Raw genomic sequence first — 26558 nt, 5'->3', positions numbered from 1 at the left:
CTCTCGCAATGGCCAATTTCAAGGTATCGGTGTGACCTTACTGATCGTGGAGCTGGGGGGAGATACACAGAATGAGCTCTCGTGGACTAGTAAGAGCTGATTCCAGCACACCGTGAACATTCTCAATTAGTAGGTGCAAAGTTGCCGATGAACGCAGAGATGGCATAACCTTATTAATGGATGATACCTAAAGATTGGTATGACTTAGGAAGAAGGCAGCTTCTAGGGAGATGGCTACAAGAAAAATAAAGAATCTGCATATAATCAAAATGAGAGCAGCAAGACTGAACAAGCACAAGCATGAGTTTCTAGGCCTAAATATGTTAAATGTCATTTTAGGCTAGTAGAAAGATGGAGCTAAATTGTCTAGAAACAGATGAATATATGTATTTAATGTAAGATGAAAGTGCTTGTCCCAATCAGGAGGTATAGTGGCCATGAATTTTAGCCATGGTGAGTTCAGGTAGGCAAAAATGTAACTTTCCTAGTATGAGCCAAATTAATATGGTTCATTGTCCCCATTTTCTCTGACAGTAGAAAACGATCTGGCTAATTGAAGATAACACAATCATTTTTTTGTATCATCTCAGTTTCTTAGGTTTTCTTTTCCTCTCCTGCTCCCCTCTGGCCCATCTAGTTGCTCTGGAGGGTCAAGCACGACCACAGCAGGGGGCAGGATCTCAGATCTGAGTTCATCCTCTGTCCTGCTGGCCTCCGCTAAGGTGTAGCTTGCCCTGGTGGTCTGGCGGTTGGCTTCTCTGTCCACAGCACCTGCTCCGTACGTCTCTCGCTGAGGTGGCTGTGTTCTGTTCTCTCAGCCTTGGTGATTCCTCATGCTGACCCAGTTCTCTCCCTCCTCACTTGGTCGCCCAGATCACCTGCGACCCCGCGCATCCTTCTTCCGGTTCCCAGCTTGCATTGCCCATCTTGTGGCCTTTGCTCCAGGCTACCTGTCCCCAAGCTATGGTGAGCCCTCAGCAGGTCCTGATTCTCCATTACACTCAGCACCTCTCTCAGGGGCCCATAGAAAGCGTCCAAATGTCTTTTTCACTCCATTAGTAGCCAGTCACAGAGGCCCCTTTTCCTAAACTGATGATGCTGCCATTTCCACTCTACCGTGGCTGCCCCAAGTGTCCCCAGGCACTGCAAGGCTGAATCCTTGGAGAGTTTGCCCTTCACAAACTGCTCTCGGGCTTCTTTCCCCAAGCCCTGCAGTTGGGTCCAAGCTCCTCCCGGCCCAGGGAGGATTCTTCTTTCCTCTCCTGCTCTTACCTGATCTCCCGGACTTCTGTGCCCTTTGGTTCATAGTTTGAGATCCAGACCCCAAGTCTTCAGTGCTCTGCTCTTTGGAACCCAAGGTTCTTACCTCTCAGAATGTGCAGTTCCTGGAAAATCAGGACAACTTTGTCTTCAAGAATGCTGTTTCCACTCTGACTTTAGAACAACTGTTTTGGTAATGAAAGCCAAGAATTTGATATTTTAATCATTTTTCTTGTTTATTTGTCTATTTTGGGCATTCTCCCTGACTTTGTGCAGTAAGCCAATGGGAATTACAGGTGTTCATCAAAAAAAAAACCACTCTATAAGAAACCTGACATTCAGATAGGTAAATATAAATGTCTGATCTTGGGATGAAAAAAACTTTTAAATGAAAAAGTAATAGAAGAAAACACAAGTAAAATACCAATAGATTTGATTGCATAAAAAAGTAAAACTTCTTAATGTTAAAAAATATACACAAATACTAAGAGAAAATATAATAGGTTGGGAAAGCTTTTTACCCAAATATGAGAGGCAAATGACTAATACCCTTTTTATATAAAGAATTCGTACAAATCAATTAAAAACACTGAGACCCCATAAAAATCAGTGAGCAGAGCATCTAAATAAGAGGTGACAACAATGACTAATAAAGTGTTAAGTGGTGTAAAAATCAAATATATGCAAATTGAAAGAGTAAACATACTAGACATGAGAATACTCATTGCTGGTTGGGCAGTCCTCAGATGTGCATTCTCAAATTGTTAATAGTTGTGCAAATTTATATACTCTTTTCTAGAAAGCAAATTGAGACCAGGATCATTGAAAAAAACTTCATACCTTTTGATTTCATTTCCAGGAATTTAGATGTTAAAAAAAAAGGATGAATACAAAGAAAAGATCAAAAATAGCTGAAAGGATTCTAGTTCATAAATTATGGAACATCCATCTTCAGGAATATTATATAGCCATTAAAATATTTCCAGGGTTTTTAATGACTTTGATGTTTAATTGAGAAAAGGAGAGCATAAAGGTGGAATCGTGGTGGTGAGATGGTTAAGAGCTCAGTTGCTAACCAAAAGGTCAGTTGTTCAAATCCACCAGCTGCTCCTTGGAAACGCTGTGGGCAATTTTAGTCTGTCCTGTAGGGTTGCTATGAGTTGGACCTGATTTGACGGCAACGGGTTTGGGTGTTTTGTTTTTATGTAGTACAATATCAATAATATGTAACACAGTACAGAACAAACAAAAAGAATGGATGAAACGTGCCAACAGTGCTTATTTTGGGAATAGGACATTTCATTGGCTGTTATTATCTTATTTATGTTTTTAAATCCGTTAAATTGATCATACATTGCTTTTATAATTAGAAACAAATTATTCTCAGGCTAAGGGCAGGCAATTTCACTTTCTTTTGGCTCAACTTTGAGCAGACTCATATGAAGTGCCATTTTCTTGCAATCCCAGCTGTAAGAGTGTTTGCTTAGTCGTACATCATAAGAGAAGTTTTATGATCGATTGGCATAAAATGATATAAAGTGTGAATAACAGTAATTGAAATTACAGGAGTGAGAGTATTATCAAAATGTCAGAAATCAATACCTTTTAGAAGGCATGTCTTTGACAGCTGAAAAAAATCTCAAAACTGTAGCAAGCTATCAAGTGACACCAGCTATTTGTCAAATTGCACAGTGTTTGTGTTGTGCTTTACCCTTTGAGATGCACAAGTACACTGTTATCTCATTTCTTTGTTAATCCTCAACACTGCGTGGCTAGGGCAATTACTATCATTGCCCATTTACCACTGGAAAGCAGACTCAGGGGTAAGGAACCGGTCTAGGGCCAGACACAGCTCCTAGCTGGTAGAAACATGATTCAAATCCAGACCTTCTTGAGGGTAATCCCAAGCTCAACCCATTGTACCAGACAGCGTCTCTACAGTTTTCAAGTAATCTGACAACAAAACAACTGTAAAAAAAAAAAAAAGAAGAAAAAAATTTGTGACATTTTTCAGATTTGAAGCTCCGTTTTAATTGTAGAGAATGCGGTGCCGTCTGGAGGTGGTATCCCATTTTAAAACTGAGACACAGTGATTCATGATTTCCTGACCCATATATATTGTTTACTAGTTTTATTCTTTCTTCTTTCCAAGATGCTCTCTACCAGACAGAAACAGATGGTTGAGAAATTGTGGCATCTGGGACTGCTGCAGCTCCAAGGGCACCCTTCACGTCTTGGTTTATGTGAATGGCACCTTCTAGGATTGTGCAGTGGTCCTGACGACAAGGGGGTGTATCTGCTTTCATTGTGATACTCAGCTCAGGTGGTGCTAGTCCTGAGCAGGGTGGCTGGCATAGGGACCTGAATCCTTGCTTCCTGGATCTTGCCTCACCCGCTCTGGCCATGGCACCCTCCCTGAGTCCTAGGTGATATGTGTGGCATGGAGGATACTCCAAGCAAAGAAATGCTTCGTCATTAGCTAAGCTACAACTCCTTTCTCAGTGATTCTCAGCCTTGGATACACTGACTATGTCTGCTGACATTTTTGGTTGTCATAACAGGGTATCTGGTGCTATGGATATCTAGTAGGTAGGACATCCTAGAGTGCACAGGAGAGCCCCCTGCAGCCAATAAAGAATTAGTCAACAGTGTAAATCCTGAGGGTGTTTCACTTTTTGCTAGGTGTGGGCAGAACCAACGTGATGGTGAACTCCAACTTCCTGAGGAATTACTCCCCTATGTCAGAAAAGGTGTACAGGTGCTAGAGGTGCTCAGCAGATGTATTTGGGGTATCAGGCTGGAGTTAGCTGGCCCCCTATGGCACCAGGATCCTCTTGTGTGGCCACTTCAGACCCCTCCCCACAGAATGGCTGCCCAGCATTTTTGCCACCCTTGGTGTCCTCCTCTCACACCGCCCCCAGACCAGTGTATCAGTCAGCAAGTAGTCAGAATAGTGCCCTCATCATGTAGCTCAATAGAGGGAATTTAGAATGGGGGACTAGTTACAAATTTTGGGGGAGAGATACATGACCAAACAGCAGATGGTAAGGCAGCTCAGAGATTAGCAACAGTAGGTAGCTACCACCCTTAAGGCTGAAGTGACAAATGTAAAAAATAGTGCTCTAGAGCCTAGAAGGTAGGACTACCTGGTGGGAGCTGGAACCAAGGTGGGGAGCTTCTCAGTGGGACCTGGGAATACAGAGGAAGGGGCTGTCTGTTGGGAGCTAAGACCATAGACGTGAAGCAAATGCTGCTAGAGACATTGCCCAAAGCAGAGAGAGGGGGAGAAATACCCTGGCTTCTCTCTTCCTCTTTCCTAGCATCTTTCCCTGACTCAGCCACAACTGCAGGATCTCATTGAACCCAGATGGAAGTCACTAGGCAAGGGGGCCTGAGGAATGTAGCTTGAAGGTGTTAGTCTTCTGCAATACAGAGCTGTGTAGAGGAAGGGTGGGGAACTGAAAGCAAACAGAAAAATGAGTAGCACACAAGTGAAAATGTCAGTACAGATGGGGGAGGGTGCTGGACATGAGTTTCAAGATGCTGTAGTTCTTTAAGTTAGTCTATGCACAGACCCTTAAAAGACCTTGCAGGCTTATTCTTTTCTGCATTCTGAGTGTACTTGCACCTCAAATTCCTAAAGGAATTTGTGGGAATTTGAGGAATACTGGACCCGACTGAGGTGCTGAGCACAGACATGAAAGGTCTGTCTTGAGTACGTACCTTAAGGAGGACTAATCTCCAGCATCTCTCTCTGTGGACACGACCCATGTGCTAGAGTGTTCATCAGATAGGAGCCAGGAGCCTCAGACAGGCATTCCTGAAAAGCCCTGGCCCTAGCCCTAGCTCAGTAGGGTGGACCTAAGAAATGAATTCAGACAGCTTTGCCTTCAGTGATTTCCCTGCATGAGAGGAAAGGAAGGCAAACTAAAATGGAAGCTACAAGGTAGGAGTGAGGGACGTAGCTTGCAGAAAGGGGAGCATAGAGTCATGGACTCTATTCCTCTTGGAGTAGAGTCCAGAAACCAATGATTTGAAAAGCACATTAAGAACCTCATAATGGCATGCCAGCCTCTGGAGTGAGACAGATCTGGGTTTGAATTCTGACTCTGCCATTTACTGATTTTGTAACCTCAAGAAAGTTATGCAGTCTTCCCTAATCTCAGACTCTGATTTGTAAAATACAGATAATGGTAAAATATCATAGGATTGTCGTGAGGGTTAAATGAGATGACATGCGTAAAGTGCTTGTCTCTATGCTTGGCACACAGGAATCACTCCATAAGGATTATGTTAAGTTTATTATATATAAATAAATACTGTATTTATTATTAATAGTAGCATTTGTAATAACACATTATTGTGGGAGATGCTATACTTTTTAGCCCATGGTTTTTAGGGCAGGACTTCTGGAATGGATCCACTCTAGTCCTCGATTTTAAGGAGTTCCCTGGATTCTCTCAGGAGGTAAACATGGGGATCAAGTCCTTCTCAAAGTCCAGGGGAATGGCAAAGGGGGACACATGTCTTTGAGGGTCTCTGGGTGAGCTGCTAAGATGCAAGCTGTTGTAAATCCTCACACAGCAGCAGCAGTTTTGGGGCGAGATTCTTCAAACACTTCACATTGTCCCAGCTGTCATGTAAGAGCTCAAAGGCTATTGCTGCTGTCTGGCTGTGCTGTGACCCTTCATCAGAAGCCTGGTGTTGAAAACGCAGAGTGTTTCAATATTACAATAGGATCCCACCCAACGTGGCAGGTAGTCTGGGATATTGCAAAGGGCAGGGAATTTGAAGTCAAAGGATCTGGGATCTTAGGCTTAATGAACTCTGAGCCTCGGCCTTCTAATTTATGAAATAGCGATAATAGTAACCTGTACCCTACCTAAACACACAGATTTTGTGAAAGTGCTTTGTAAGTAGTATTTACATGTGTTGATACAGTAGTCCCCTCTACTATGTTGGGATATGTACCAAGATCCCCTTCCCCATGCCTGAAACCTCAGATAGTGCTGAACCCTATATATACTGTTTTTTTCCTATACATACCTATCTATAATAAAGTTTAATTTATAAATTAGGCACAGTAAGAGATTAAAAATAATAACTAATAATAAAGTAGAACAATTATAACAATATACTGTAAGAATACAGAAAAATAATAAACATTTCATTGGGATGAGGAGAGCTGTTGCGTTCAGAAATTTAAAGCAGATCTGATTCTGCTAAAAAGCTTTTGCCCAGAAGACCTGGGCCTGCCCACTACACTGGAGTCTATACAATGGTGCCCCTCACCCCTCAGTGCTGTGCCACCTAGCTGTCCTAACCGTGCTTATCTCAGTTAAGAAGTAGCTTCAAAAAAGAAAAAAATGGCTTCAGAATCACACGAACCGCCTACATTCACCTCAGCACTTCAGGCTTCCTAGGGTACGTTTCATAGTGACCCTTACGACATTTCTCCCCAACATTTGGGGGTGCATGCTTCTTAGATCTTTTTCTTGGATCTTCTCTCTCTGGCATCTTAACAGGAAACCAACGCTTTGATGACCTATGTGTGTGGCCATGATTCTGTCATTTAAGAAAATGCTTCAATTCAAACTCAGATAACTAGCTCCGTTTTCCCAAAACATATGCTTGGCTTGTGTAAAGGGGGCTGGACGGTATTCACAATGAAAGCTTGAAAATCCATGTGGTTCTTCAGGCTTCCCTCTTCCTTGAAAAATTAAAGAGGAAATGAACTCAGAGTTATGCTAAGTTTTAAATCAGTCTCATTATAATGTTGGGTCGTGGGTGAGTCATTTACTCAAAATGTACTAAAGTAAAATGACTTTCGAACAGAACACCAAGGAAAAACAATTCCCACAGTTCTTACAAATGGACAGGTTCTTCTATTTGAATGCCTATTTCTTTTTTAAATACTGAGGATACAGGCTAGTCTTACATACTTTAATCAATAACACGCCCTCTGGGGAGCTGTGTTGGCACAGTGATTAAGAACTTGGCTACTAACCAAAAGGTTGGCAGTTGGAATCCACCAGCTGCTCCTTGGAAACCCTATGGGGTTTTCCTACTCTGTCCTGTAGGATCCCTGTGAGTTGAAATGGACTCCACGGTCATGGGTGGAATGCCTTCTGAGGTCCTTGATGACACAGAATGATGTTTCACGGCACCATGTTTCCATCCTGGATTGAAGATCATGAAGTCAATGGGAAGTGACATCAGCATTCATTTCACTTCTTTTGCACTAAAACCTGGTTTGGAATGAGCCAAAAGAGCTTATCTGAAATTATAAATGACTGAATACATTAAGGAGATAGAACATGCCAGCTCTTTAGAAAAGATCAGTGGATAAATTCGTCAAGAATCACAGGCAGTCCCTGGATTACAAATGAGTTCCGTTACTAGGTTTGTCTTCAAGTTAAATTTATACATCAAGTCAGAACAATTAGGGACAGTTCATATCTAACTTCAGTCAAACGTTTTGTCTTAGTATGTAGTATATTAATGAAACGCTTCTAGGTACACTAAAACATCTTTAACATAATAATATAGTAATAACGATAATGGCGGAAACCCTGGTGGCATAGTGGTTAAGTGCTATGGCTGCTAACCAAAGGGTTGGCAGTTCGAATCCGCAAATGATAATAGCAACGATAGTGAGGATGGCGCTGGACCGGGCAGTGTTTTTTTCCGTAGTGCATAGGGTCGCTCTGAGTCGGAATCCAATCAATGGCACCTAACAACAACAACAACGACGACAATGACAATAATATTTTGATGCTCGTAGTGAAGTAGCACCCGTTTGTTATTATGAACCATTGTATGTACCTCAAATTTTTAACATAATAGGCTTTACAGGATTGGTTGGTAAGTATGGGTTGTACGTAAGTTGGGCATTTGTAACCCGGGGACTGCCTGTATATTAAAATATCACTGAAAAGATTAAATGTTATTAGGCTTTTCATTTTCCTTTGCTCTTTTTTCAGGTTTTGTGATCCTTTAATGCCTTTTCAGCTTTAGATATCCAGGATTAAAGGAATTGCTTTTTTATAGTTTCCTCTGATTTTTTGATGGGTATTTCTTTGGGTGTCACTCCGGGAATTCTTACTGTCAAAAGGAAAATCTGAGATCATCAAAACACACCATCATCAACAACAACAGCAATTCCATTTATTCATCTCAAACTACTAAAAATTTCTGTGAATTCAGAGCTGCTAAGTTTGGCCTCTTTAATGTAGTACTGATCCAGGATATCTGAGACTTAAAAGAATTGTGTAAACTTCCACATACACACATTAAAAAAAATAATTTTTTAAAAGTCTGCCATCTTAAAAAAGAGTGGAAAGCAGCAGTTCCCCATGCCGGAGGGCGAACTCCTAAGCCTGCCTTTATTGGCTCCTTGATTCGGCTTTTCCAGCCTGCTCCTTCTGCTCTTTCTCTAGACCTGTCCAAGTGATCACTGTCTTAGGCTTCAAACACTGGATTGAAATATTGGCTTCTGGTTTCTTCCCTTTCCATCCAATCAAATTAGTCTCCAAGCCCAATTCTACCTCTGAAATATCTTTATAAATCAACAGTGTGTTCAAGTCACTCTCCTGAACAAGAACTATTCAATATTCCATGTTGCTTGCAGAATAAAGACTAAACTCCATAACAGGGCATTGCAGAATCTCCACATCTTTGCCCTTGCTTACCTTTGGCCTTGTCTAATTTACGCTTATATTTATTTTATGGTCCAGGCAAATCAAGCTTTTAATTGTTCCTCCATTACACCCACTGCTAATTTCCAACAATTTCTACCATTATTTTACTTTGATTAAAAAAAAAAAAATTATACGAATAACACAAGGCGATTTTAGAATACATAGAAAGTAAAGATAAGCAAATGAGAAAAATGAGTATCTGTAACTTGACATCTCAGAGACAGCCGTTGCCAATATTTTGCTGTATTTTCTTTCAGACTTTTCTCTATGCATATTTATGTTGTCGTCGTACGTAAGGTGTCATCAAATCAGTTCCGACTCACAGTGACCCTGTGCACAACAGAAGGACACACTGCCCGGTCTTGAGCCATCCTCACAGCTGTTGCTGTGTTTGAGCCCATTGTGCAGCCACTTCGTCAATCCAACTCATCAAGAGTCTACATATGTAGATTTATAAAAATCGAATTTTACTATGTATACTATAACCTTATTGTTTTAATAATACTATCATTGAACATAATTCCATGTTTTTACTTCTATGTGATATTTTTAAGTGGTTATCAAGCATATAGAGGTTTGTTTAATTACCTGACCTATTTTGAGCACAGATTTTTTCAAATTTTAAACAATTCTCCTATTATCTTTCCTGTAGCTGAAAAATTGTATGCTTTCCTAATTAATTTCTTAGGGTAATTCCTAAAAGTGAAATTGTTTCTCTAACAATTTTAATCTTTCTTATCACTCCTATTTCAAAACCTTAATAATTCTTATTTCTTTTCTTTGGATCCAACTCAATTTCTTTCCATTTTCATTAAAATGTGACAATTAAACTCAGACCTGATAATCTAAGAGAGGATCTGACCAGAACTAAGGAAAAAGCCGAGTTGACTTCAGCCCTTGTTAACTTTGACCCGAGCTACATGAGATGTCAACACAACACAGCTTGCTCTCTGAATGGCCCGTGTTCGGTTGGCTCTCATGACTTTTCACCTGATGAGCTCAGTCGCTTCCCGCAGCGCTGTTGATCCAGGTGAATTTTTGTTATTGTGATGTGAACTTACAAGCTTGGGTCTCCTGGCTAGCTGCCAGAGGCTGTTTGTTTCCAGGGCATTTGGTCTACCAGTCAGGTGATGCAGCACTGGATGGCTTTTCGTTTTATTCTCTACTACCTACTTAAAAAAGAGAAAAAAGAAAACAACCTCCTTGGTGAAACCCTATGGGACAGTTCTACTCTGTCTCATAGGGCCCCTATGAGTTGCAATTGACTTGACAGCAATGGATTTGGTTTTTTGGTTTCCCTTAAAAAAAAAAAAAAAAGCCAATCATCCTTGGTGAATGAGGCTCTGTAGGAGGCTGTGGGGTACAGTGATGGACAGGACAGTCTCTTTCGAGGAGCTCACGGTCTAGTGGGGGAGCAGACATGCAAATACATCCTTTCCATCACTGTGATACCTACAGCAATAGCAGCATATGCAAGGTACGCAAACCCAAACCAACCCGTTTCATCCAATTCATAGCAACCCTATAAGGTAACTCTTTCTGAAAAGGTCAGGGAAGTCTGTGCACATAGAAGCCAACATCGGTATTTCCATTAGACCTGGGCAAGGGGAGCTGCAGGCCCAGACCTCAAGTCACAAGCTTTATTCTTCCCAACCCTCCCCTACCCTCTCTGTTCTCGTGGACTATTGTGCCTTGAAGGCTCTCCTTCACCTTAAAATTTTCTAAGTGCCTCTCCAGTGCTTAGGACCAACCAGGGCGAATGCCACCTGGGCAGGGTGCCCTGGGTCAGGACTGGGACTTGCATAGTCTCTGGTCTCCTGTTCTCCACTTTGGGGTGCTCTCTGACCCTGCACTTTATGCGTGGGGCTGACGAGCTGTCCTGAGGAGCTTTAGGACTCATGCCTGAGCTGTTGTCTCAGGGCTCTGTGGCAGACCTGGGCTCTGGTGAACGGCTACTGGTGCCTGGTGATTCTCTGCTAGGACGGCATGAAGTTGGGCCACCAGGATGGTGCTGCCATGCTGATTCGGGGACCTGAGAATTTCAATTTCTAACAAGCGTCCAGACGATGTTGATGCCTTTGGTCTGAGAACCATACTTTGAGAACCACTGCAGTAGTGTGAAACTGCAAGCCTTGTGAACAAACAATTGTGCAAGCATTTTAGTCCTTTGAGATCTTTTGTTCCTACAATCGGAAGTACTGGTAAAATGCCCAGCTCAGGACTGATGCTGCTTTAAGTGTCCTCGTCCAAATACCAGATGTATGTGATGATAGTGACTCAGACATACACGTGTCCCTGTAAAACGCCCCACCCAACTGGCCTGCTCTGCTGCCTGCTGCTCATTCAGTGCAATGGGGTTCACGTCCACCTGGCCCACACGGATGTCAGGCAGACCATGTATACTTGACTCGAGGACCAGGAAGACGAATCTGCAGTGCTGGGACCGCCTAATTCTTGGTGAGTGTACCTTCATTTACATATGGTCCTGGTGAAATGGGATTTCAGAAAACAAAATCTAATCAATATTAGCTGGAGGAATTAGCTGTCCAATGGATACTATGATTGGAGTTGCTTTAAGAGTTTCAATCTTAAAAAAGGGGCTGAGTTTGTGGCCAGGGTTTCAGAAGAGGCAGAGACTTAAGTTACCCAAAGGTGACCAGCAAGTCGAATGATCACTTAAGGAAGTTAGGACTTTCCTAAGACATCTGTAGCCCCTGTGATCTTTGAAAAGAAGCTGGAGATCTTCAACAATCAATATTTACTGGACATCTGCAAGTGCCAGGTCTACCCTAAGATGTGGGTTCTGAAGAATGCAAAGCCCCCCAGGGGCTCACAATACAGCTGCCACCCAAACATAAACCACTAAGGAGCATGTGGAGTGGGCTCTAACGGACTACAGATGTGTCAACCATGTGCTGCAGAAACAGAAGGAGGGAGACATGCGTGGGGAAGAGCGGGACTTGGTAAGGGTTCCTGTACACTGTCTTATTTGAATTCAGTTTACTAGTTGTGGTTGTTAGGTGCCATAGAGTTGGTTCTGACTCATTGAGTCGGTTCTGACCCTTTTGTACAACAGAACCAAACACTGCCTCGTCCTGTGCCATCCTCACAATCCTTGTTATACTTGAGCACATTGTTGCAGCCACTGTGTCAATCCACCTCATTGAGGGTCTTCCTATTTTTCACTGACCCTGTACTTTACCAACCATGATGTCCTTCTCCACGGATTGATCCCCTTGATAACATGTCCAAAGTTTGTGAGATGAAGTGTCACCAACCTTGTTTCTAAAGTGCATTCTGGCTGTATCTCTTCCAAGACAGATTTGTTCGTACTTTTGGCAGGCCATGGTATATTCAATATTCTTCACCAACACCACAATTCAAAGGCATCAATTCTTCTTTGGTCTTCCTTATTCATTGTCCAGCTTTCACATGCATATGATATGATTGCAAATACCATGGCTTGGGTCAGGTGCACCTTAGTCTTCAGGGTGACATCTTTGCTCTTCAACACTTTAAAGAGGTCCTTTCCAGCAGGTTTACCCAATGCAATGTGTCTTTTGACTTCTTGACTGCTTCTTCCATGGGTGTTGACTGTGGAATCTAAGTAAAATGAAACCCTTGACAACTTCAATCTTTTCTCCCTTTATCATGATTTTGCTTATTGGTCCAGTTGTGAGGATTTTTGTTTTCTTCATGTTGAGGTGCAATCCATATTTAGAGAAGGATTATTTTTCCTCTTTTAAAGACAAAGGAATAGGGCTCAGGGACTTGCCCAAGATCACGTAGATAGTATTACAGAGTGTGATACACTCACGAGTTGTCTCAGAGTTCCAAGCCGCAACGACACTGCTAGGATGAGAATTCCACCCAGTGGCATCAACCACTCTATGAGTGCTCCGTTCATCCAGTCAGAACCTGAACACCGTTAGCACATGGAAAGTGACTTTTATTACTTATAAAAAGAAGAAGACAGCACACCCAAACAAATGTGGATCCATTTTTGAGCTGGTCCCTCCACTGGAAAAGACTGCCCAGGCAGAGATGAGGACTCCTCTACAGGTACCCCACTTTGGACCGTAGCTGATCCCGTCTTCCTAGGTAGACTAGTTAGGTGGGCTGAAAAACGTCTGCTATGTGTGCTTCCACCTGGCGCCATAGGTGAGGGACCCTGAAAATCCCACCCCCAGCCGTTTTATACCCCAAAGCCTACATGATAGACTACAAGTGACACAATGTAAATTTTCCTGTCTGACCACCCAAGGAGGGGGGTGCCTAGACATTTTGGCACAAATCCAGAGTGGTTTAACCTTGCTGACAAACATCAGGCCTCAGAGGGTGGGGGACAGTGGTTTGTTCCAAGGCTTACTGCCTCCTGCCCCCTTCCCTTCCTGAGGCCTGTTGTCAGGTGATGAATTGGGTGCTCTCAACTCATTTGCACATGTTTCAGTGATGCCTGTCTGTTTTAGGAAAACAAAATGTGCCTTGATTCCTCGAGAATTCCAATAGCTGTTATAGGAACCAGAGTTCTTTGTCCCACAAGAGTCAGAATTCAAATAATCTATATACCTATGGAGTGTGTAGACGGGATACCTCTAGAATAAAGTGATCTGTTTCAAATCAGGGCTCAACCACCTTATAGCTGTTTGGACTTGGTCTGGTTTCTTCATCTCTCTGACTCTTAGTGATCCATATAGAAACCAAGCTTTTTCTTTCAGGATGTGAGACAAGAAGCACAAAATGCCTAGTACAGTGTTGGGTACATCCAAACAGTCCAAATCTGCTGCCATCGAGTCGATTCCCACTGATAGCGACCATATAGGATAGAGTAGAACTGCCCCATTGGGTTTCCAAGGAGCAGCTGGTAGACTTGAACTGTCAGCCTTTTGGTTAGCAGCCAAAAGAAACCACTGCGCCACTGGAACTCCAATACTAGGCAAATATAACCCATTGCCATCGAGTTGATTCTGACTCATAGTGATCCTATAGGACAGAGTAGAACTGCTCCACAGGGTTTCCAAGGAGCAGCTGGTGATTGGAACTGCTGACCTCTTGGTTAGCAGCCAAACGCTTAACTACTGTGCCATAGGGCACATGGTAGATGCTAAAAAGTTTCACTTCCTGTCCTTTCTTTCCTTTCCTTCTCTTCTCACCAAAGGGGCCTAAGGGGACAGCTCCACTTTAATTGACAAGAAGACACATAAAGCACAGATGTTTTCTCCCAGTCAAGTTACTTTACCTTTCTAAGCCTCAATTTCCTCATTTATAAAACAGAGGTAATAGGATTACCTACTTTAGGGGGTGGTTGTGGCATTTAAATTAGAAAATAGATGTCATGTCCAGAACCAAAAAACAAACCCAGTGTCTTTGAGTCCGACTCTTAGCAACCCTATAGGACAGAGCAGAACTGCCCCGTAGAGTTTCCAAAGAGCGCCTGGAAGATTTGAACTGCCGACCCTTTGGTTAGCAGCTGTAGGACTTAACCACTACGCCACCAGGGTTTCCAGATGTCAAGTACTTAGTATAATACATGACACATGGTTAATGCTCAGTAGATATTAACTGTTAATAATAATGGAGTTCCTGGGTGGTACAAATTGTTCATGTGCTTGCTGCAAGTGAAAAAGAGGAGCCTTGGAAGAAAGGCCTGGCAATCTACTTTCAAAAATCAGTCTCTGAAAACCCTATGGAACACACTTGCACTCCAACACACATAGGGTCACCATGAGTCAGAATTGACTCGATGGCAACTGGTCTTACTAGTATTAATAATTATTCTAATAATAATAGAAATGGGCACATCTAAAAATCTATGATGGCTGGAGTCAGAGGAAACATGAGCCTGCTCTTTAATTTTGTGCACTTTATCTGGGACATCCTTTAAAGCTGATGTGAGGGCAACCAAAACACAGGATAAAGACTGGATGCCCCAGAATAAAATGAGGACTGTTTTGGCCATCCTGTTTTATTGACTACACATGCTGCAGCTCTTGTCAAGGAGATGGCAAAATTTTCTTTCAAATAAAACCAAATTATGCACAGTCCTCAGAAGAAGGATTTTTTTTTCCCCTCCATTGCCAAATTGAGCTTCTGAAGGGCTTCTTGCCTGAGTGAAGGGAATCAAATGCTTGACTTTTCAGCAACAGCCTCTGGTTTCATTAGACATTCCAGGAATAACCACTTTGGCAGAAGTCATCTACATTTTATTTTTACAGTGAAGTAGTCATCTCTCTTCTCTCTCGTCATATTCCATCGTGATAATGGAAGAAGTTATTTGGAAGCTTGGAGTTCCTGTAATAGGTTTCACTATTTAAGGCCATGATCTCTGCTAAGATTTTCCCCAAAGGTCACAATTGGAAATATTTAATGGTGGAGAGATGCAAGAAAGGTTAATTTCCTGTATATCTTAGTCAGTCTCTAATTGGGACATTTTCAAATTAAAACCATATTGTAACTATTCTTCAGATATTCATTCTATGTTTTTTAATAGGAAGCTCATAATGCGGGGTTTACAAAAATAGAGAAGCTTTGGGGGCAGAGAGACCAAGGCATGAGCTCCAGCTCTGCCATAACCTTGTCTGTGGCAAGTTATTGAAAACCTGTGAGCCTCAGGGTCCTGATCTAGAAGATGGCAGTAATAACACAGCCACCTTGCAGGGGATTTGGAGGACAAAGGAACGTATATAAAATACACAGCACATGGGAAGAGCTCAATGCATTTCAATAAATATTAGGTCCCTTCCTTTGCAGTCTCCACTGCATTATAGTTAGGTGACCACAGGCATGTCTCTTAGCCTCCCCTGGTCTCAATTTCCCCATCTTTAAAATCAAGGGGCTAGACCAGCTAATCACACACTCTAAGGTTGCATCAGATCGCAAACATCTATATTTCTGTGGCTCTTTCTTTATGTCTTTACCATTCAGCCACAACCTGCTCCCATGCTGGAGTAGATCACTTGCTGGCAGCTGAGGTGGTGTGTGTGACCTCCGTGGCAGAATGACTCTTGAGTTGGGCCTGAGGTAAGTTAAGAAGGGGCTAGGTGACAATTTAGGGGGCATCAGGGTGGAGGACAGCCTGAGCCCTTCTGGGACTAATCAGGTCGAGGAGGTTTGGCCCAAACCCTGTGTGGAGCCGTTGCTGGGTAGGAAACCGCATGTTTTGCTTGGTGCAACTCATCACAGCCAATAAACAAGAGGCCAAAGTGGGAGATCAGAAAGATGCCTTTATTTCTTTGCACAGGAAAGGAACAGTCGGGGCTAGTGCCTCCAAGACTTCTCAGCAAGTGCTAGTGGACAAGTTACTTTTACAGAGCTGACAAACAAAGAGATCGTTGGACTCACATTAACAATATTCTTGGTCATATTACGCAGGCACAGTGGGGGCTGCATGCTATTACACAGGTTGCATGTTCAAAAAATAGTGGCTAAATTACGCCTAGGGGCAGAGGAGTTAATATGTCTGAGGTACTAAATGCTCTATAGGTCACCAAGAGGGCGCTGGGACCTGTCAAGACTGGTTCTCGACTGTTTCTGTGGCTCTCAGTGAGGCAGACAGTTCTTGGAAGAGGAAAACATCAGATACTTAACAAAAGGGTTCTAGCGTGGTCCTCTCGCAGAGCTCTGAACCATCAACCAGCTCCAGGGCCAAGCCAGGTGTTTCCATGTCCAGACTATCATATTACTCAGCACAGGTTTGGTTAAAAGCAGCAGAAAGCCAGTAAAGACCAGCTAGGTCACAGAAGGAACTTTCTTGTCTCATGAAAATGGGAAACCCAAGGGTGCCATGCATGGCTGGGTCGAAAGCCTCCAGTGCTGTGGCCAGTGTTTTTCTCTGCACACCTTCAAGTGCTTCTTGTCTGTCTTTTTGAACGTTGGCCTTTTATTTGTCCTTCTGCTTCTTATAGAATTTCTATACCTGAGAGACAAGTTGGACCCTGGAAAACCCAAGTTTATAGCTTTGGGCTTACAATCCAATAGGAATAGAGACCCTCTCTCTCCCCGTGTCCATATATCACATCCTATGGAAAGGCTCTGACTGGATCTTTTTGGTCAGGTGGTCACCCTCAGACCACTCTCTGGTGGGATGTAAAGGACACACCACAGCACCAAAAACACAGGCCTGGGTGATGTGGCCACCAAATGCAGCCAAGGGTCAGGTGGGCAGGTGCATGCCTCAGGAACATGCGTGTTGTTTGGTCACAAAATGCCATCAATCCTATTTGCCTGCCCATCATCACAACCTGTCCACCTCTAAAAAGAAGAAAATAATTAATTGCCTCCCATTTTGCACACTTTCTACTTTTGCTTTTTGGGGTCACGCTCAATCCTTTTTCTCCTTCAAAGGAGAGGAGATTAAAAAAAAAAAGGCGAGTGATTTTTAAGTCTCAAAGTCAGAATAGACTCGATGGCACACCACCAAAACAGATTTAGTTAAGAGGCTGCTAAAGGCTCATAAAAAAACCCAAAACCAAACCTGTTGCTGTTGAGTTGAGTTGATTCTGACTCATAGTGACCCTATAGGACAGATTAGAACTGCCCCATAGGGTTTCCAAGGAGTGGCTGGAGAATTTGAACTGCTGATCTTTTGGTTAGCCATCGAATGCTTAACCACTGCATCTCCAGGGCTCTTAAGGCTCGTATAGGAGAATATATGTTTTTTCTTGAGGTTTCTGTAAATTTGTGTTGCAGGGATGGTATAGTCTGAGTGCACATTTCATGGATAGCTTTGATGCGTTTTCTCTGTTTGCCTAACAAGGATTTTTAGTGAGCGCTACTCCATGGTTTCTACACAGATTGCGTTGTACGCAAAGCTATCGAGATGAACCATCTTTTCTTTCAGTGGCTACATTCTAAAAGAAATGTGTAGCATATTAAAGCATCAGAAATGCTGTAGGAAAACAAATTTACTCCCTACACAGAGATAACTATTTAAAAGGCAATAAAGATGACCAACAGTTATTCATGGTTAGCAAGTGAACAGGAAAAAAGAAATCAGCCTTGTGCTAGACAGGCAAATAAAAAAATCCGAGGCTCTTTTGAAACAAACAGGCAGTGTGCTGTTTATTAATACCATATGGTGAAAGTGGAAGGATTGAATTTTTAAAGAAATATTCAACGCACTGAGAGTTCTTTCCTGAAGAGAACCCAGGTCGTTTATGAGAGAACAGTCCCTTTCTAGGTGGTGGTCCTTGAATTAGCAAGTCGGGGACATGAACTGTGAGACACAGCATCTGGGTCTGAGTCCCTCAGGGCTGCCCCAGGGTATTAGTTATTGTTATCATTATTGTTGCTATTCTGGCCAGAAGTAGCAGCCCTCATTTGGAAAAGGCTCGGATTCATGCTTCCTCATGTGAAGACTCCGCGCTAAGACTTGGAGGTTAGAGTCTTCACTGGTCTCCTTCTGGGTTCTGCGCACTGCTGCCTGTGCACACAACCCTGCCTGTGTTCCCTTACCTGGGAGTGGCCTGAGGTGCTCTAAGTTCCACCAAGTTCAGAGGACACAGAGGGGTATAGAAACGGATAAAAGTATCCATAGTCTTAGCAGGAAGGTTGTAGTTTTAAACTTCACACAATCATGACAAACCAGAAATGCAAAACATCACCCATTCCTCACTTTTCAGCTCACAAAACCCTCATTTCCATTGATAGCAGGACAGAATTTCTACCAATTCAAGGTAAACAGTCACTTTTGAATGTAAACTCAAGCACAGCCACCAACATCTCCGTCACTCAGTGGAGGCTTCCATGTTGAAGGGTCGCCTGAGGTGGACAGGTTTCACTGGAGCTTCCAGACTAAGACAGACTAGGAAGAAAAGCCTGAAGATCTACTTTCAAAAAATTAGCCAGTGAAAATCCTACAGATCACAACGGTCCAATCTCATTGTGCATGGGGTGGCCATGAGTTGGGGGTCAGCTTGATGGCAGCTAAGAACAACAACAACATACTTGCGCTACAAGAAATGTTAAGGGAAGTTCTTCAGAATGAAGGGAGTGATAATGGATGGAAACTGGGATCTTCAGGAAGAGACAAAGAGAATAAAAAAGACTAAATGTGTGGATAGCTATGAAAACAATCCTCTGATAACATGCTCCCCCACCCAGCAAACCTGTGTCTTACCAGCGTCAGGAAATGACTCCAGCCAAAATCCCTGGGGTCATCTTCAATCCCTTTCCTTCTTTCTGACCGTATTCTTGGTGCCACTCTATGAGGAAGTCCTAGTCTCTCTCCTTCGAGCTATATCCACAGAGTCTTAGCGCTTCCCACCACTTCCACTGTCAACACCCTAGCCTAAACCACCATCATCTCTCGCTTAGATTATCGCAGAAGCTTCCAAATTACCCTCCCTTCTTCTTCCCTTGACCACCTATAATCTGTTCTCAGTGCAGTAGCCAGAGCGATCCTCTACACAAATCTGCTCATATCACTCCTCCACCATCAGCTCCTGAAAGCTCCTTGTGTTGTCCTGTCATTAACATAGCGTTTTTAAGTGACACGTTGCTGAGATTTTGATAAGTGGCTCAGAAGACATTTAAAGATGATATCACCATAACTAAAAAAACCTTTCATTTCCCTTAAATTATTTCTGTGAACAAAGTTTCTCAGAAAATGAAAACAAAAGTCGAAATAGAATTGATGCTGAGTCAGCTGATGCTGACTCGTTACACCAATAAATCACATTCCTCTATAGATACCTGACCTTAGTCAGAAAAAACAATCCCAGCCCCACCCAGTAAGATGATGGATCGCAAATAAAATTCTACTTTTTATGCTAAGCAATAATTTACCAAAATTTACCAATTTAGTTTTGATCAACTACTGTTGTTGTTAGGTGCTGTCGAGCTGATTCTGACCCATAGCGACCCTATATACAACAGAACGAAACACTGCCTGGTCCTGCGCCATCCTCACAATGGTTGTTATGCTTGGGCCCATTGTTGCAGCCACAGTGTCAGTCCATCTCGTTCAAGGCCTTCCTTCTTTTACTGACCCTCTACTTTACCAACTGCCAGAAATTCAGGCAGGTTTCAGAAGAGGACGTGGAACCAGGGACATCATTGCTGAGGTCAGATGGATCCTGGCTGAAAGCAGAGAATACCAGAAGGATGTTTACCTGTGTTTTATTGACTATGCAAAGGCATTCGACTGTGTGGATCATAACAAACTATGGATAACACTGCGAAGAATGGGAATTCCAGAACACTTAATTGTGCTCATGAGGAACCTTTACATAGATCAAGAGGCAGTTGTTCAGACAGAACAAGGGGATACTGATTGGTTTTAAGTCAGGAAATGTGTGCATCAGGGTTGTATTCTTTCACCATACCTATTCAATCTGTATGCTGAACAAATAATACGAGAAGCTGGACTCTATGAAGAACAGGGCATCAGGATTAGAGGAAGACTCATTAACAACCTGCGTTATGCAGATGACATAACCTTGCTTGCTGAAAGTGAAGAGGACTTGAAGCACTTACTGATGAAGATCAAAGACCACAGCCTTCAGTATGGATTACACCTCAACATAAAGAAAACAAAATCCTCACAACTGGACCAATGAGCAACATCATGATAAACGGAGAAAAGACTGAAGTCAAGAATTTCACTTTACTTGGATCCACAATCAACAGCCATGGAAGCAGCAGTCAAGAAATCAAAAGATGCATTGCATTGGGTAAATCTGCTGAAAAGACCTCTTTAAAGTGTTGAAGAGCAAAGATGTCACCCTGAAGACTAAGGTGCACCTGACCCAAGCCGTGGTATTTTCAATCACATCATATGCATGTGAAAGCTGGACAATGAATAAGGAAGACCAAAGAAGAGTTGATGCCTTTGAATTGTGGTGCTGGCGAAGAATATTGAATACACCATGGACTGCCAAAAGAACGAACGAATCTGTCTTAGAAGAAGTACAGCCAGAATGCTCCTTAGAAGCAAGGATGACGAGACCGCGTCTTACATATTTTGGACATGTTGTCAGGAGGGATCAGTCCCTGGAGAAGGACATCACGCTTGGCAGAGTACAGGGTCAGCGGAAAAGAGCAAGACCCTCAACGAGGTGGATTGACACAGGGGCTGCAACAATGAGCTCAAGCATAACAACAATTGTAAGGATGGCTCAGGACCAGGCAGTGTTTCGTTCTGTTGTGCATAGAGTCGTTATGAGTCGGAACTGACTTGATGGCAACTAACAACAACAACTACTTTACCAAGCATGATGATGAATTCTATCCAATAATAATTGTCGTGATAACTCAGCCCATAAGACATTTTATAACACTTAGAACCTTACGGATGTAGAAAAGAAAACATTTAAAGATTGCATTTATGTTTACATTTTTGTTGCAGAGAATTTGATAGATTCAACTGTAAAATATTTTCAAGTTTACAAATATTATACATCAGAATAAAATTATGTGAGAGAGATGGAGTGGAAAAATAAGTTCAGGGAGAAAAGGGAAGAATGTGAAATTTCCCACTGCTAAAGAGGAGCTCGTTCATGATTTTTTAAAGAGACGATGACAGTTACCAAATAGCTATGGGATTTAGATTCCATTGGATACATTTAAGATAGTGACGTAGCAACTTTTAAAAAAACAATAATACTTAAAACATGGTGGGCATTGTATCCTTTGCAACTGCTTAAGTTTATGATGAAAAATGTATACTTAAAAAGGTTTAAGTAGATAATAATTTTTCAATAACTTAAAAGGAAATGGAAGCAAACAGTTGGAATTCTAGTTCTGTAATGATATCTAACCTGGAGAATAAATATTAATACTTATCGCGAGTTGCTATGCTAGGCAGTGTCCTGTTTGGCACGTTTTGTTAAATGTCTACAATTACAGTATGAGTAGTATTCTGGTTACTCTTCCCGCACTATAAATAGCCTCCAGACTAAAGGGTGATAACAAAGCGACATTTTATTTTATTCACAATTTGTGGGTCAGGAATTTGAGGAGGGCTGAAGTGGTTTGTGCTTACAGTCAGATGTTGGGGCTGCGCTCATCTGAAGGATGGACTGTGCTGTGTGCATCCAAGATGAGTCACTCACACGGTTGGCTGTTGAGACTGGCTGTTGTCTGGGGACCCTGCTGGCACTATTGATCAGAACACCTACCTGGGATGCTCCAGCATGGCAGTCCCAAGGTAGTCAGATTTCCTACATGACAGCTGGCTTCTCCTGGAATGAACGCCCCAGGAGTGGTGGGTGGAAGCTGCGTGGTCTTTTCTGACTTAGCTGTGGCAGTCACATAGTATCGCTTCCATTATACCCTGCTGGTCAAAGCAGTTAGAAGGCCATCCAGATTCAAGGCGAGGGGGCAGAGACTCCCACCTCTTGATGACAGGTGTGTCAGAGATTTTGGGGGCCATGCTTTAAAGACACCACGAGTAGATAGTTATCCCTAATTTTTTTTTATAGATGAGGAAATTAAACCATAGTGGGAATAAGTAACTAGCCAAGATTACAGAGCCATTAAGTGATAGAGTTACTATTCAAACCCTGGCAGTCTGACTCCAGAGCCATATCTTAACACAGCCGCACTGTATCCTGATAAAGATAAATCAAGGAGAGTGTGAAGCCCCCTGCCCTCCTGGTGGAGTGAGCGAAGATCGCTCTCCCCACTTCTACTGCAGAGCCCCTGTTGACACACCCCTAACGATCTCACACGTGGGGACTATCCTCAGTGTTCACACTTTGGGGAGCCTGGTCTCTATGGACACCACATTGCCAGAACTCTTCAATGGCTCAGGAATGGGGGTAAGGGGAGGAGCTGACAGGCTGCAGCCCGCTGGTGCTATAAAGTTTCTAAGACCCCACAGCCTCAGGTGGGACTGACCCTGGTACTTAGCAGCAGCTGCCTCCTTGTCCTTGATGCCTGTTTCAGGTTGTGTATTGCTTGGTAGCCACAGTTCTAACCCTGGACTCCTCTGGGTCATTCTTGGCTTAGATGAATCCACAGCCATAAGGATCCTCAAAGACATGGACATGCTTTCTAGAAGAGCTAACCACCCCTTCCCGTCTCTTTAAGAAGAGCCTCTTCTTTCTTCCTTCCTTTTCCGCCCTTCCCAAAGGCTACAAGCCCTCACTATATCTGCATCACTGGAGTTCCTGGGTGGCGCAAATGGTTAGGCACTGGGCTACTAATGAAAAGGTTGGTGGTTTGAACTCACCCAGAGGCGTGACGGTAGAAAGACCTGGCCATCTGCTTCAAAAACATCAGCCATTGAAAACCCTGTGGAGCACAGTTCTACTCTGACACACAAGGGGTCTCCATGAGTCAGAACTGACTTGATGGCAACTAGTTATATCTGTATGATCTTGCCATAATGCACACCTTCCTGAGTTCTTTACACGCAGCAGACACTTAGGGAGTTGATACAGGAGGGGCTTAGGTCAGTTAAGGGGATCCTGGGGCTTTAGTGGGCCATCAGATAACTTTGTGGTAGACAGCTAGATGTGCCCTGGTGGTGCAGTGGTTAAAAGCTCAGCTGCGAACCACAGGGTCAGCAGTTCGAATCCACCAGCCGCTCCTTGGAAACCCTATGCGGCAGTTTTAGTCTGTCATGTAGGGTCACTGTGAGTTGGAGTCCACTTGACGGCAGTGGGTTTGATGTCATTTTGGTTTTAGGCAGCTAGGGGGCATGGGTGGCATAGTGGTTAAGTGCTACAGCTGCTAACCAAAGGGTCGGCAGTTCGAATCTTCCAGGCGCTCCTTGGAAACTCTATGGGGGCAGTTCTACTCTGTCCTATAGGGTCGCAATGAGTCAGAATTGACTTGACAGCAACGGGTAGGGGGCACTGACATTCTTGTCCCCTGAGCTAGAGCTGAGGTCAGATTGGTGGGCATGTGGGGGTCAATCCCATGCATCCTAAGGGCTAGTAACTGAACTTTCTTTCCTTCTTCAGAGTTAGTTTTCATGTGTACTAGGCATATCCCACACACATCCACACACACACACACAAGGCTCCCACCTCTCCCTCCCACTCCACAGTTCTTCACTCTAACTTCAGCCTCAGTTTCCCCAATTACACAATGGTTCTCATACCTTTCATCCCTCAGAAGGGTCAGTGGCTGAATCAGTTAGGGTGGACTTGCCATTCCTCCATTAGGAACCAAAGAAAGTCTGACGTGTTTACGTGGTTCCAGTTTCACTGATTTTCCAAAGGATTATAAAATCAATTTAAAGTTACTCATTCTCAGTATTCCAGGGCTTACACAAAAGGGGAACCCTCCCCTTGCGTTGGTATTGCTAAACTTATTTGAGGAAATTTGCATTAAAGCTTTTACAACTCTAAAGGAAGTCTGTAATTAAGAATGGCTAAAAAAAAAATTTTTTTTTTAAATGAATCTCCAGGCGCCTTTTATATAACTCTAACACTATGATCAAATATAGCTTATTGGACCTTGATGATTTAAGGTTCAGAGTTATCATTGTTAATCAAGGCAGAAGTCCTAAATTCAGAAAAAAAAAAAAATAGCACTGAAAAACTTCAGTGTTCCAAAGTTGCTGGGCTTGTTTTTAAAATTTCCATGTTCCAGGGTACCACAGGAAGTGGCCTCCTTAGCTCTTCCTGGGGAAAGCTTGGAGATAACCTTTTCATCCGGAGCCACAGACCGGTTCTAATTACAGCTCTGAGGCAGGGTTAGGTTAAGGGAAGGGGCGCGGGGAGGCAGGGGAGAGGAGAGGCAGAAGCAGAAAAATCAGTTCAAATTACTTTGATGACAGTGACATAGAGCCTTCTTTGGAAGACAGAGGCGAACCCCCAACGATGCTGGCAGCCCGAACCGGGGCAGCGGGAGGTCAGATTTCAGAAGAACACACAAAGTTAAGGAAACGGTCTGGGTTTTCTCTAGGGGGGAAAGACAAATCTCCCAAGAAAGCCCCAGAAAATGGTAAAGACGGCAGCCTCAGCCCCTCGGGGCAGACCCAGCTCCGGGCGCGGCACCTGGCTTTGCTGCAGGAAGCGGAGATGAACTGGTACCTGAAACTCCTCAACCTGTCCAGCGAGCACACCACCGCCAGCACCACCGGCATGCCGCACAGGTAAGCCTCCTGCCCTGCCCTGGGGGGCTTTATGGGACACCACTGGAAAACACATCCCAGAGGGACACTTGGACTTCTGTCCAGCGCTGCGGGAAAGCTTAGCGGCTCTAATTGCCTTACAGGTGAGTGACACCTCAGAAGGTGTAATCATACAGACCGGGAACTTAAAATGGCAAATAACACCCCCAGGTTGCCATCAGAAAACAATGAGACAGCACACATTCAGTAACTGACAAGGAGCAAGAGTATTGTATTAAGTAAAAGTCAGAGAAGAAGTCAAAGTTTGTATGAAAGAGCTCCCCTCAAAAACAACACTGAAGAAGATTTTTGGAATGTTTCTGCACTTCCTCTACCAGGAAAATTAGGATGAGGGAAGGAAATATGTAAAGCTTACAGTTGAGTAGCGCAAACCTGTTGAATGAGGGTTCAATTCAGTGCTGGCTGAGGAGGCACAGGGCAGAACGGATTGCCCACCAAGATGGGGGTCTGAGCCCCATGTTTGAGGAAGACGTAGAACATCAGGAGGACAAGGTGCTGTTGAAAAATGAGGTTAATGTGAGACAAATTCCTGTAGATCATTCTCCCTGTTCTTTCCTCAACCCTAGCTTCCGATAATGCAGGTAGGACTAATTTCACAAACCCCAGTGTTGTAAGGTAAAACAAAAAGCGTAGAGTCCTGAAATGTAAACATGCTTGTTCTCTGTGATTGCTGTGAAAAATTTCTTAGGAGCTAAAGGTAGTTTTGCAAAGGCAATCATTGTGAAATGAAGTCTAAAATAACTATTTTTATTAAATGGTAGTAAAAATCCGTTAGAAATGAAATCTGGTTCCAATGAAACAGTCTGCGTGTGGAAAACTTTTATAGAGACCATGTGGTAGGGTAGAAATTCTGGAATGAATTTTCCTTACCAACGCATACCAGTCAGCTCTGACCTGCTCTGTTTTTATATTTCTAATTCCAAAAAAGACACTATAGGAAAACTTACATAGCAATTGAATTCATGGATGCACATACTCTTAAAACTTACTGGACTTTAAACTTCAAAATGCCTGAACTTACTTCCATTTCCCCTTTTTCAAGGCAGTAACAAAACAGGTATTTCCAGATCTAAGCAACTATTCAAAAATCAGCATTTAGAACAAAATAAAGCTTCTGAAAATGTTCTGAGAAATACATTTGTGATTTATGGCCAGAGTGATTTGTCTGAAGCTCTTGTATGAGCTGTGATGTCCACATTTGGGGTCCACGGAGGAAGTACCTGAGAGGATAGTCTCACTCAGAGAAGGTCTGAATAAGCCTGTAAGCGTTGGGATGTACCTCACATCCGCAAATCTTAGGGCCATGGAAAAAAGCTTCCGGAAAAAGAGTCTAGTGGGAAAGGAAAGCCTTGATAATGGTCTTCTTCCATAACATATTCGTTTACTTAAGCTAGACCAGAAACTTCTTTGAAAGGAGTCCAGCACAGAACTGTGAAAACTTCCCTCTTACCTGACATTGAAACAACATTTTCCAGTGGAGCGGAATCTTAACTATGGTAACCAGGTTTAGC

The sequence above is a fragment of the Elephas maximus genome, chromosome 23 (assembly GCF_024166365.1).
Source record: "Elephas maximus indicus isolate mEleMax1 chromosome 23, mEleMax1 primary haplotype, whole genome shotgun sequence".
NCBI classification, from domain to species: Eukaryota; Metazoa; Chordata; class Mammalia; order Proboscidea; family Elephantidae; genus Elephas; species Elephas maximus.
This window is presented reverse-complemented; position numbering follows the sequence as displayed.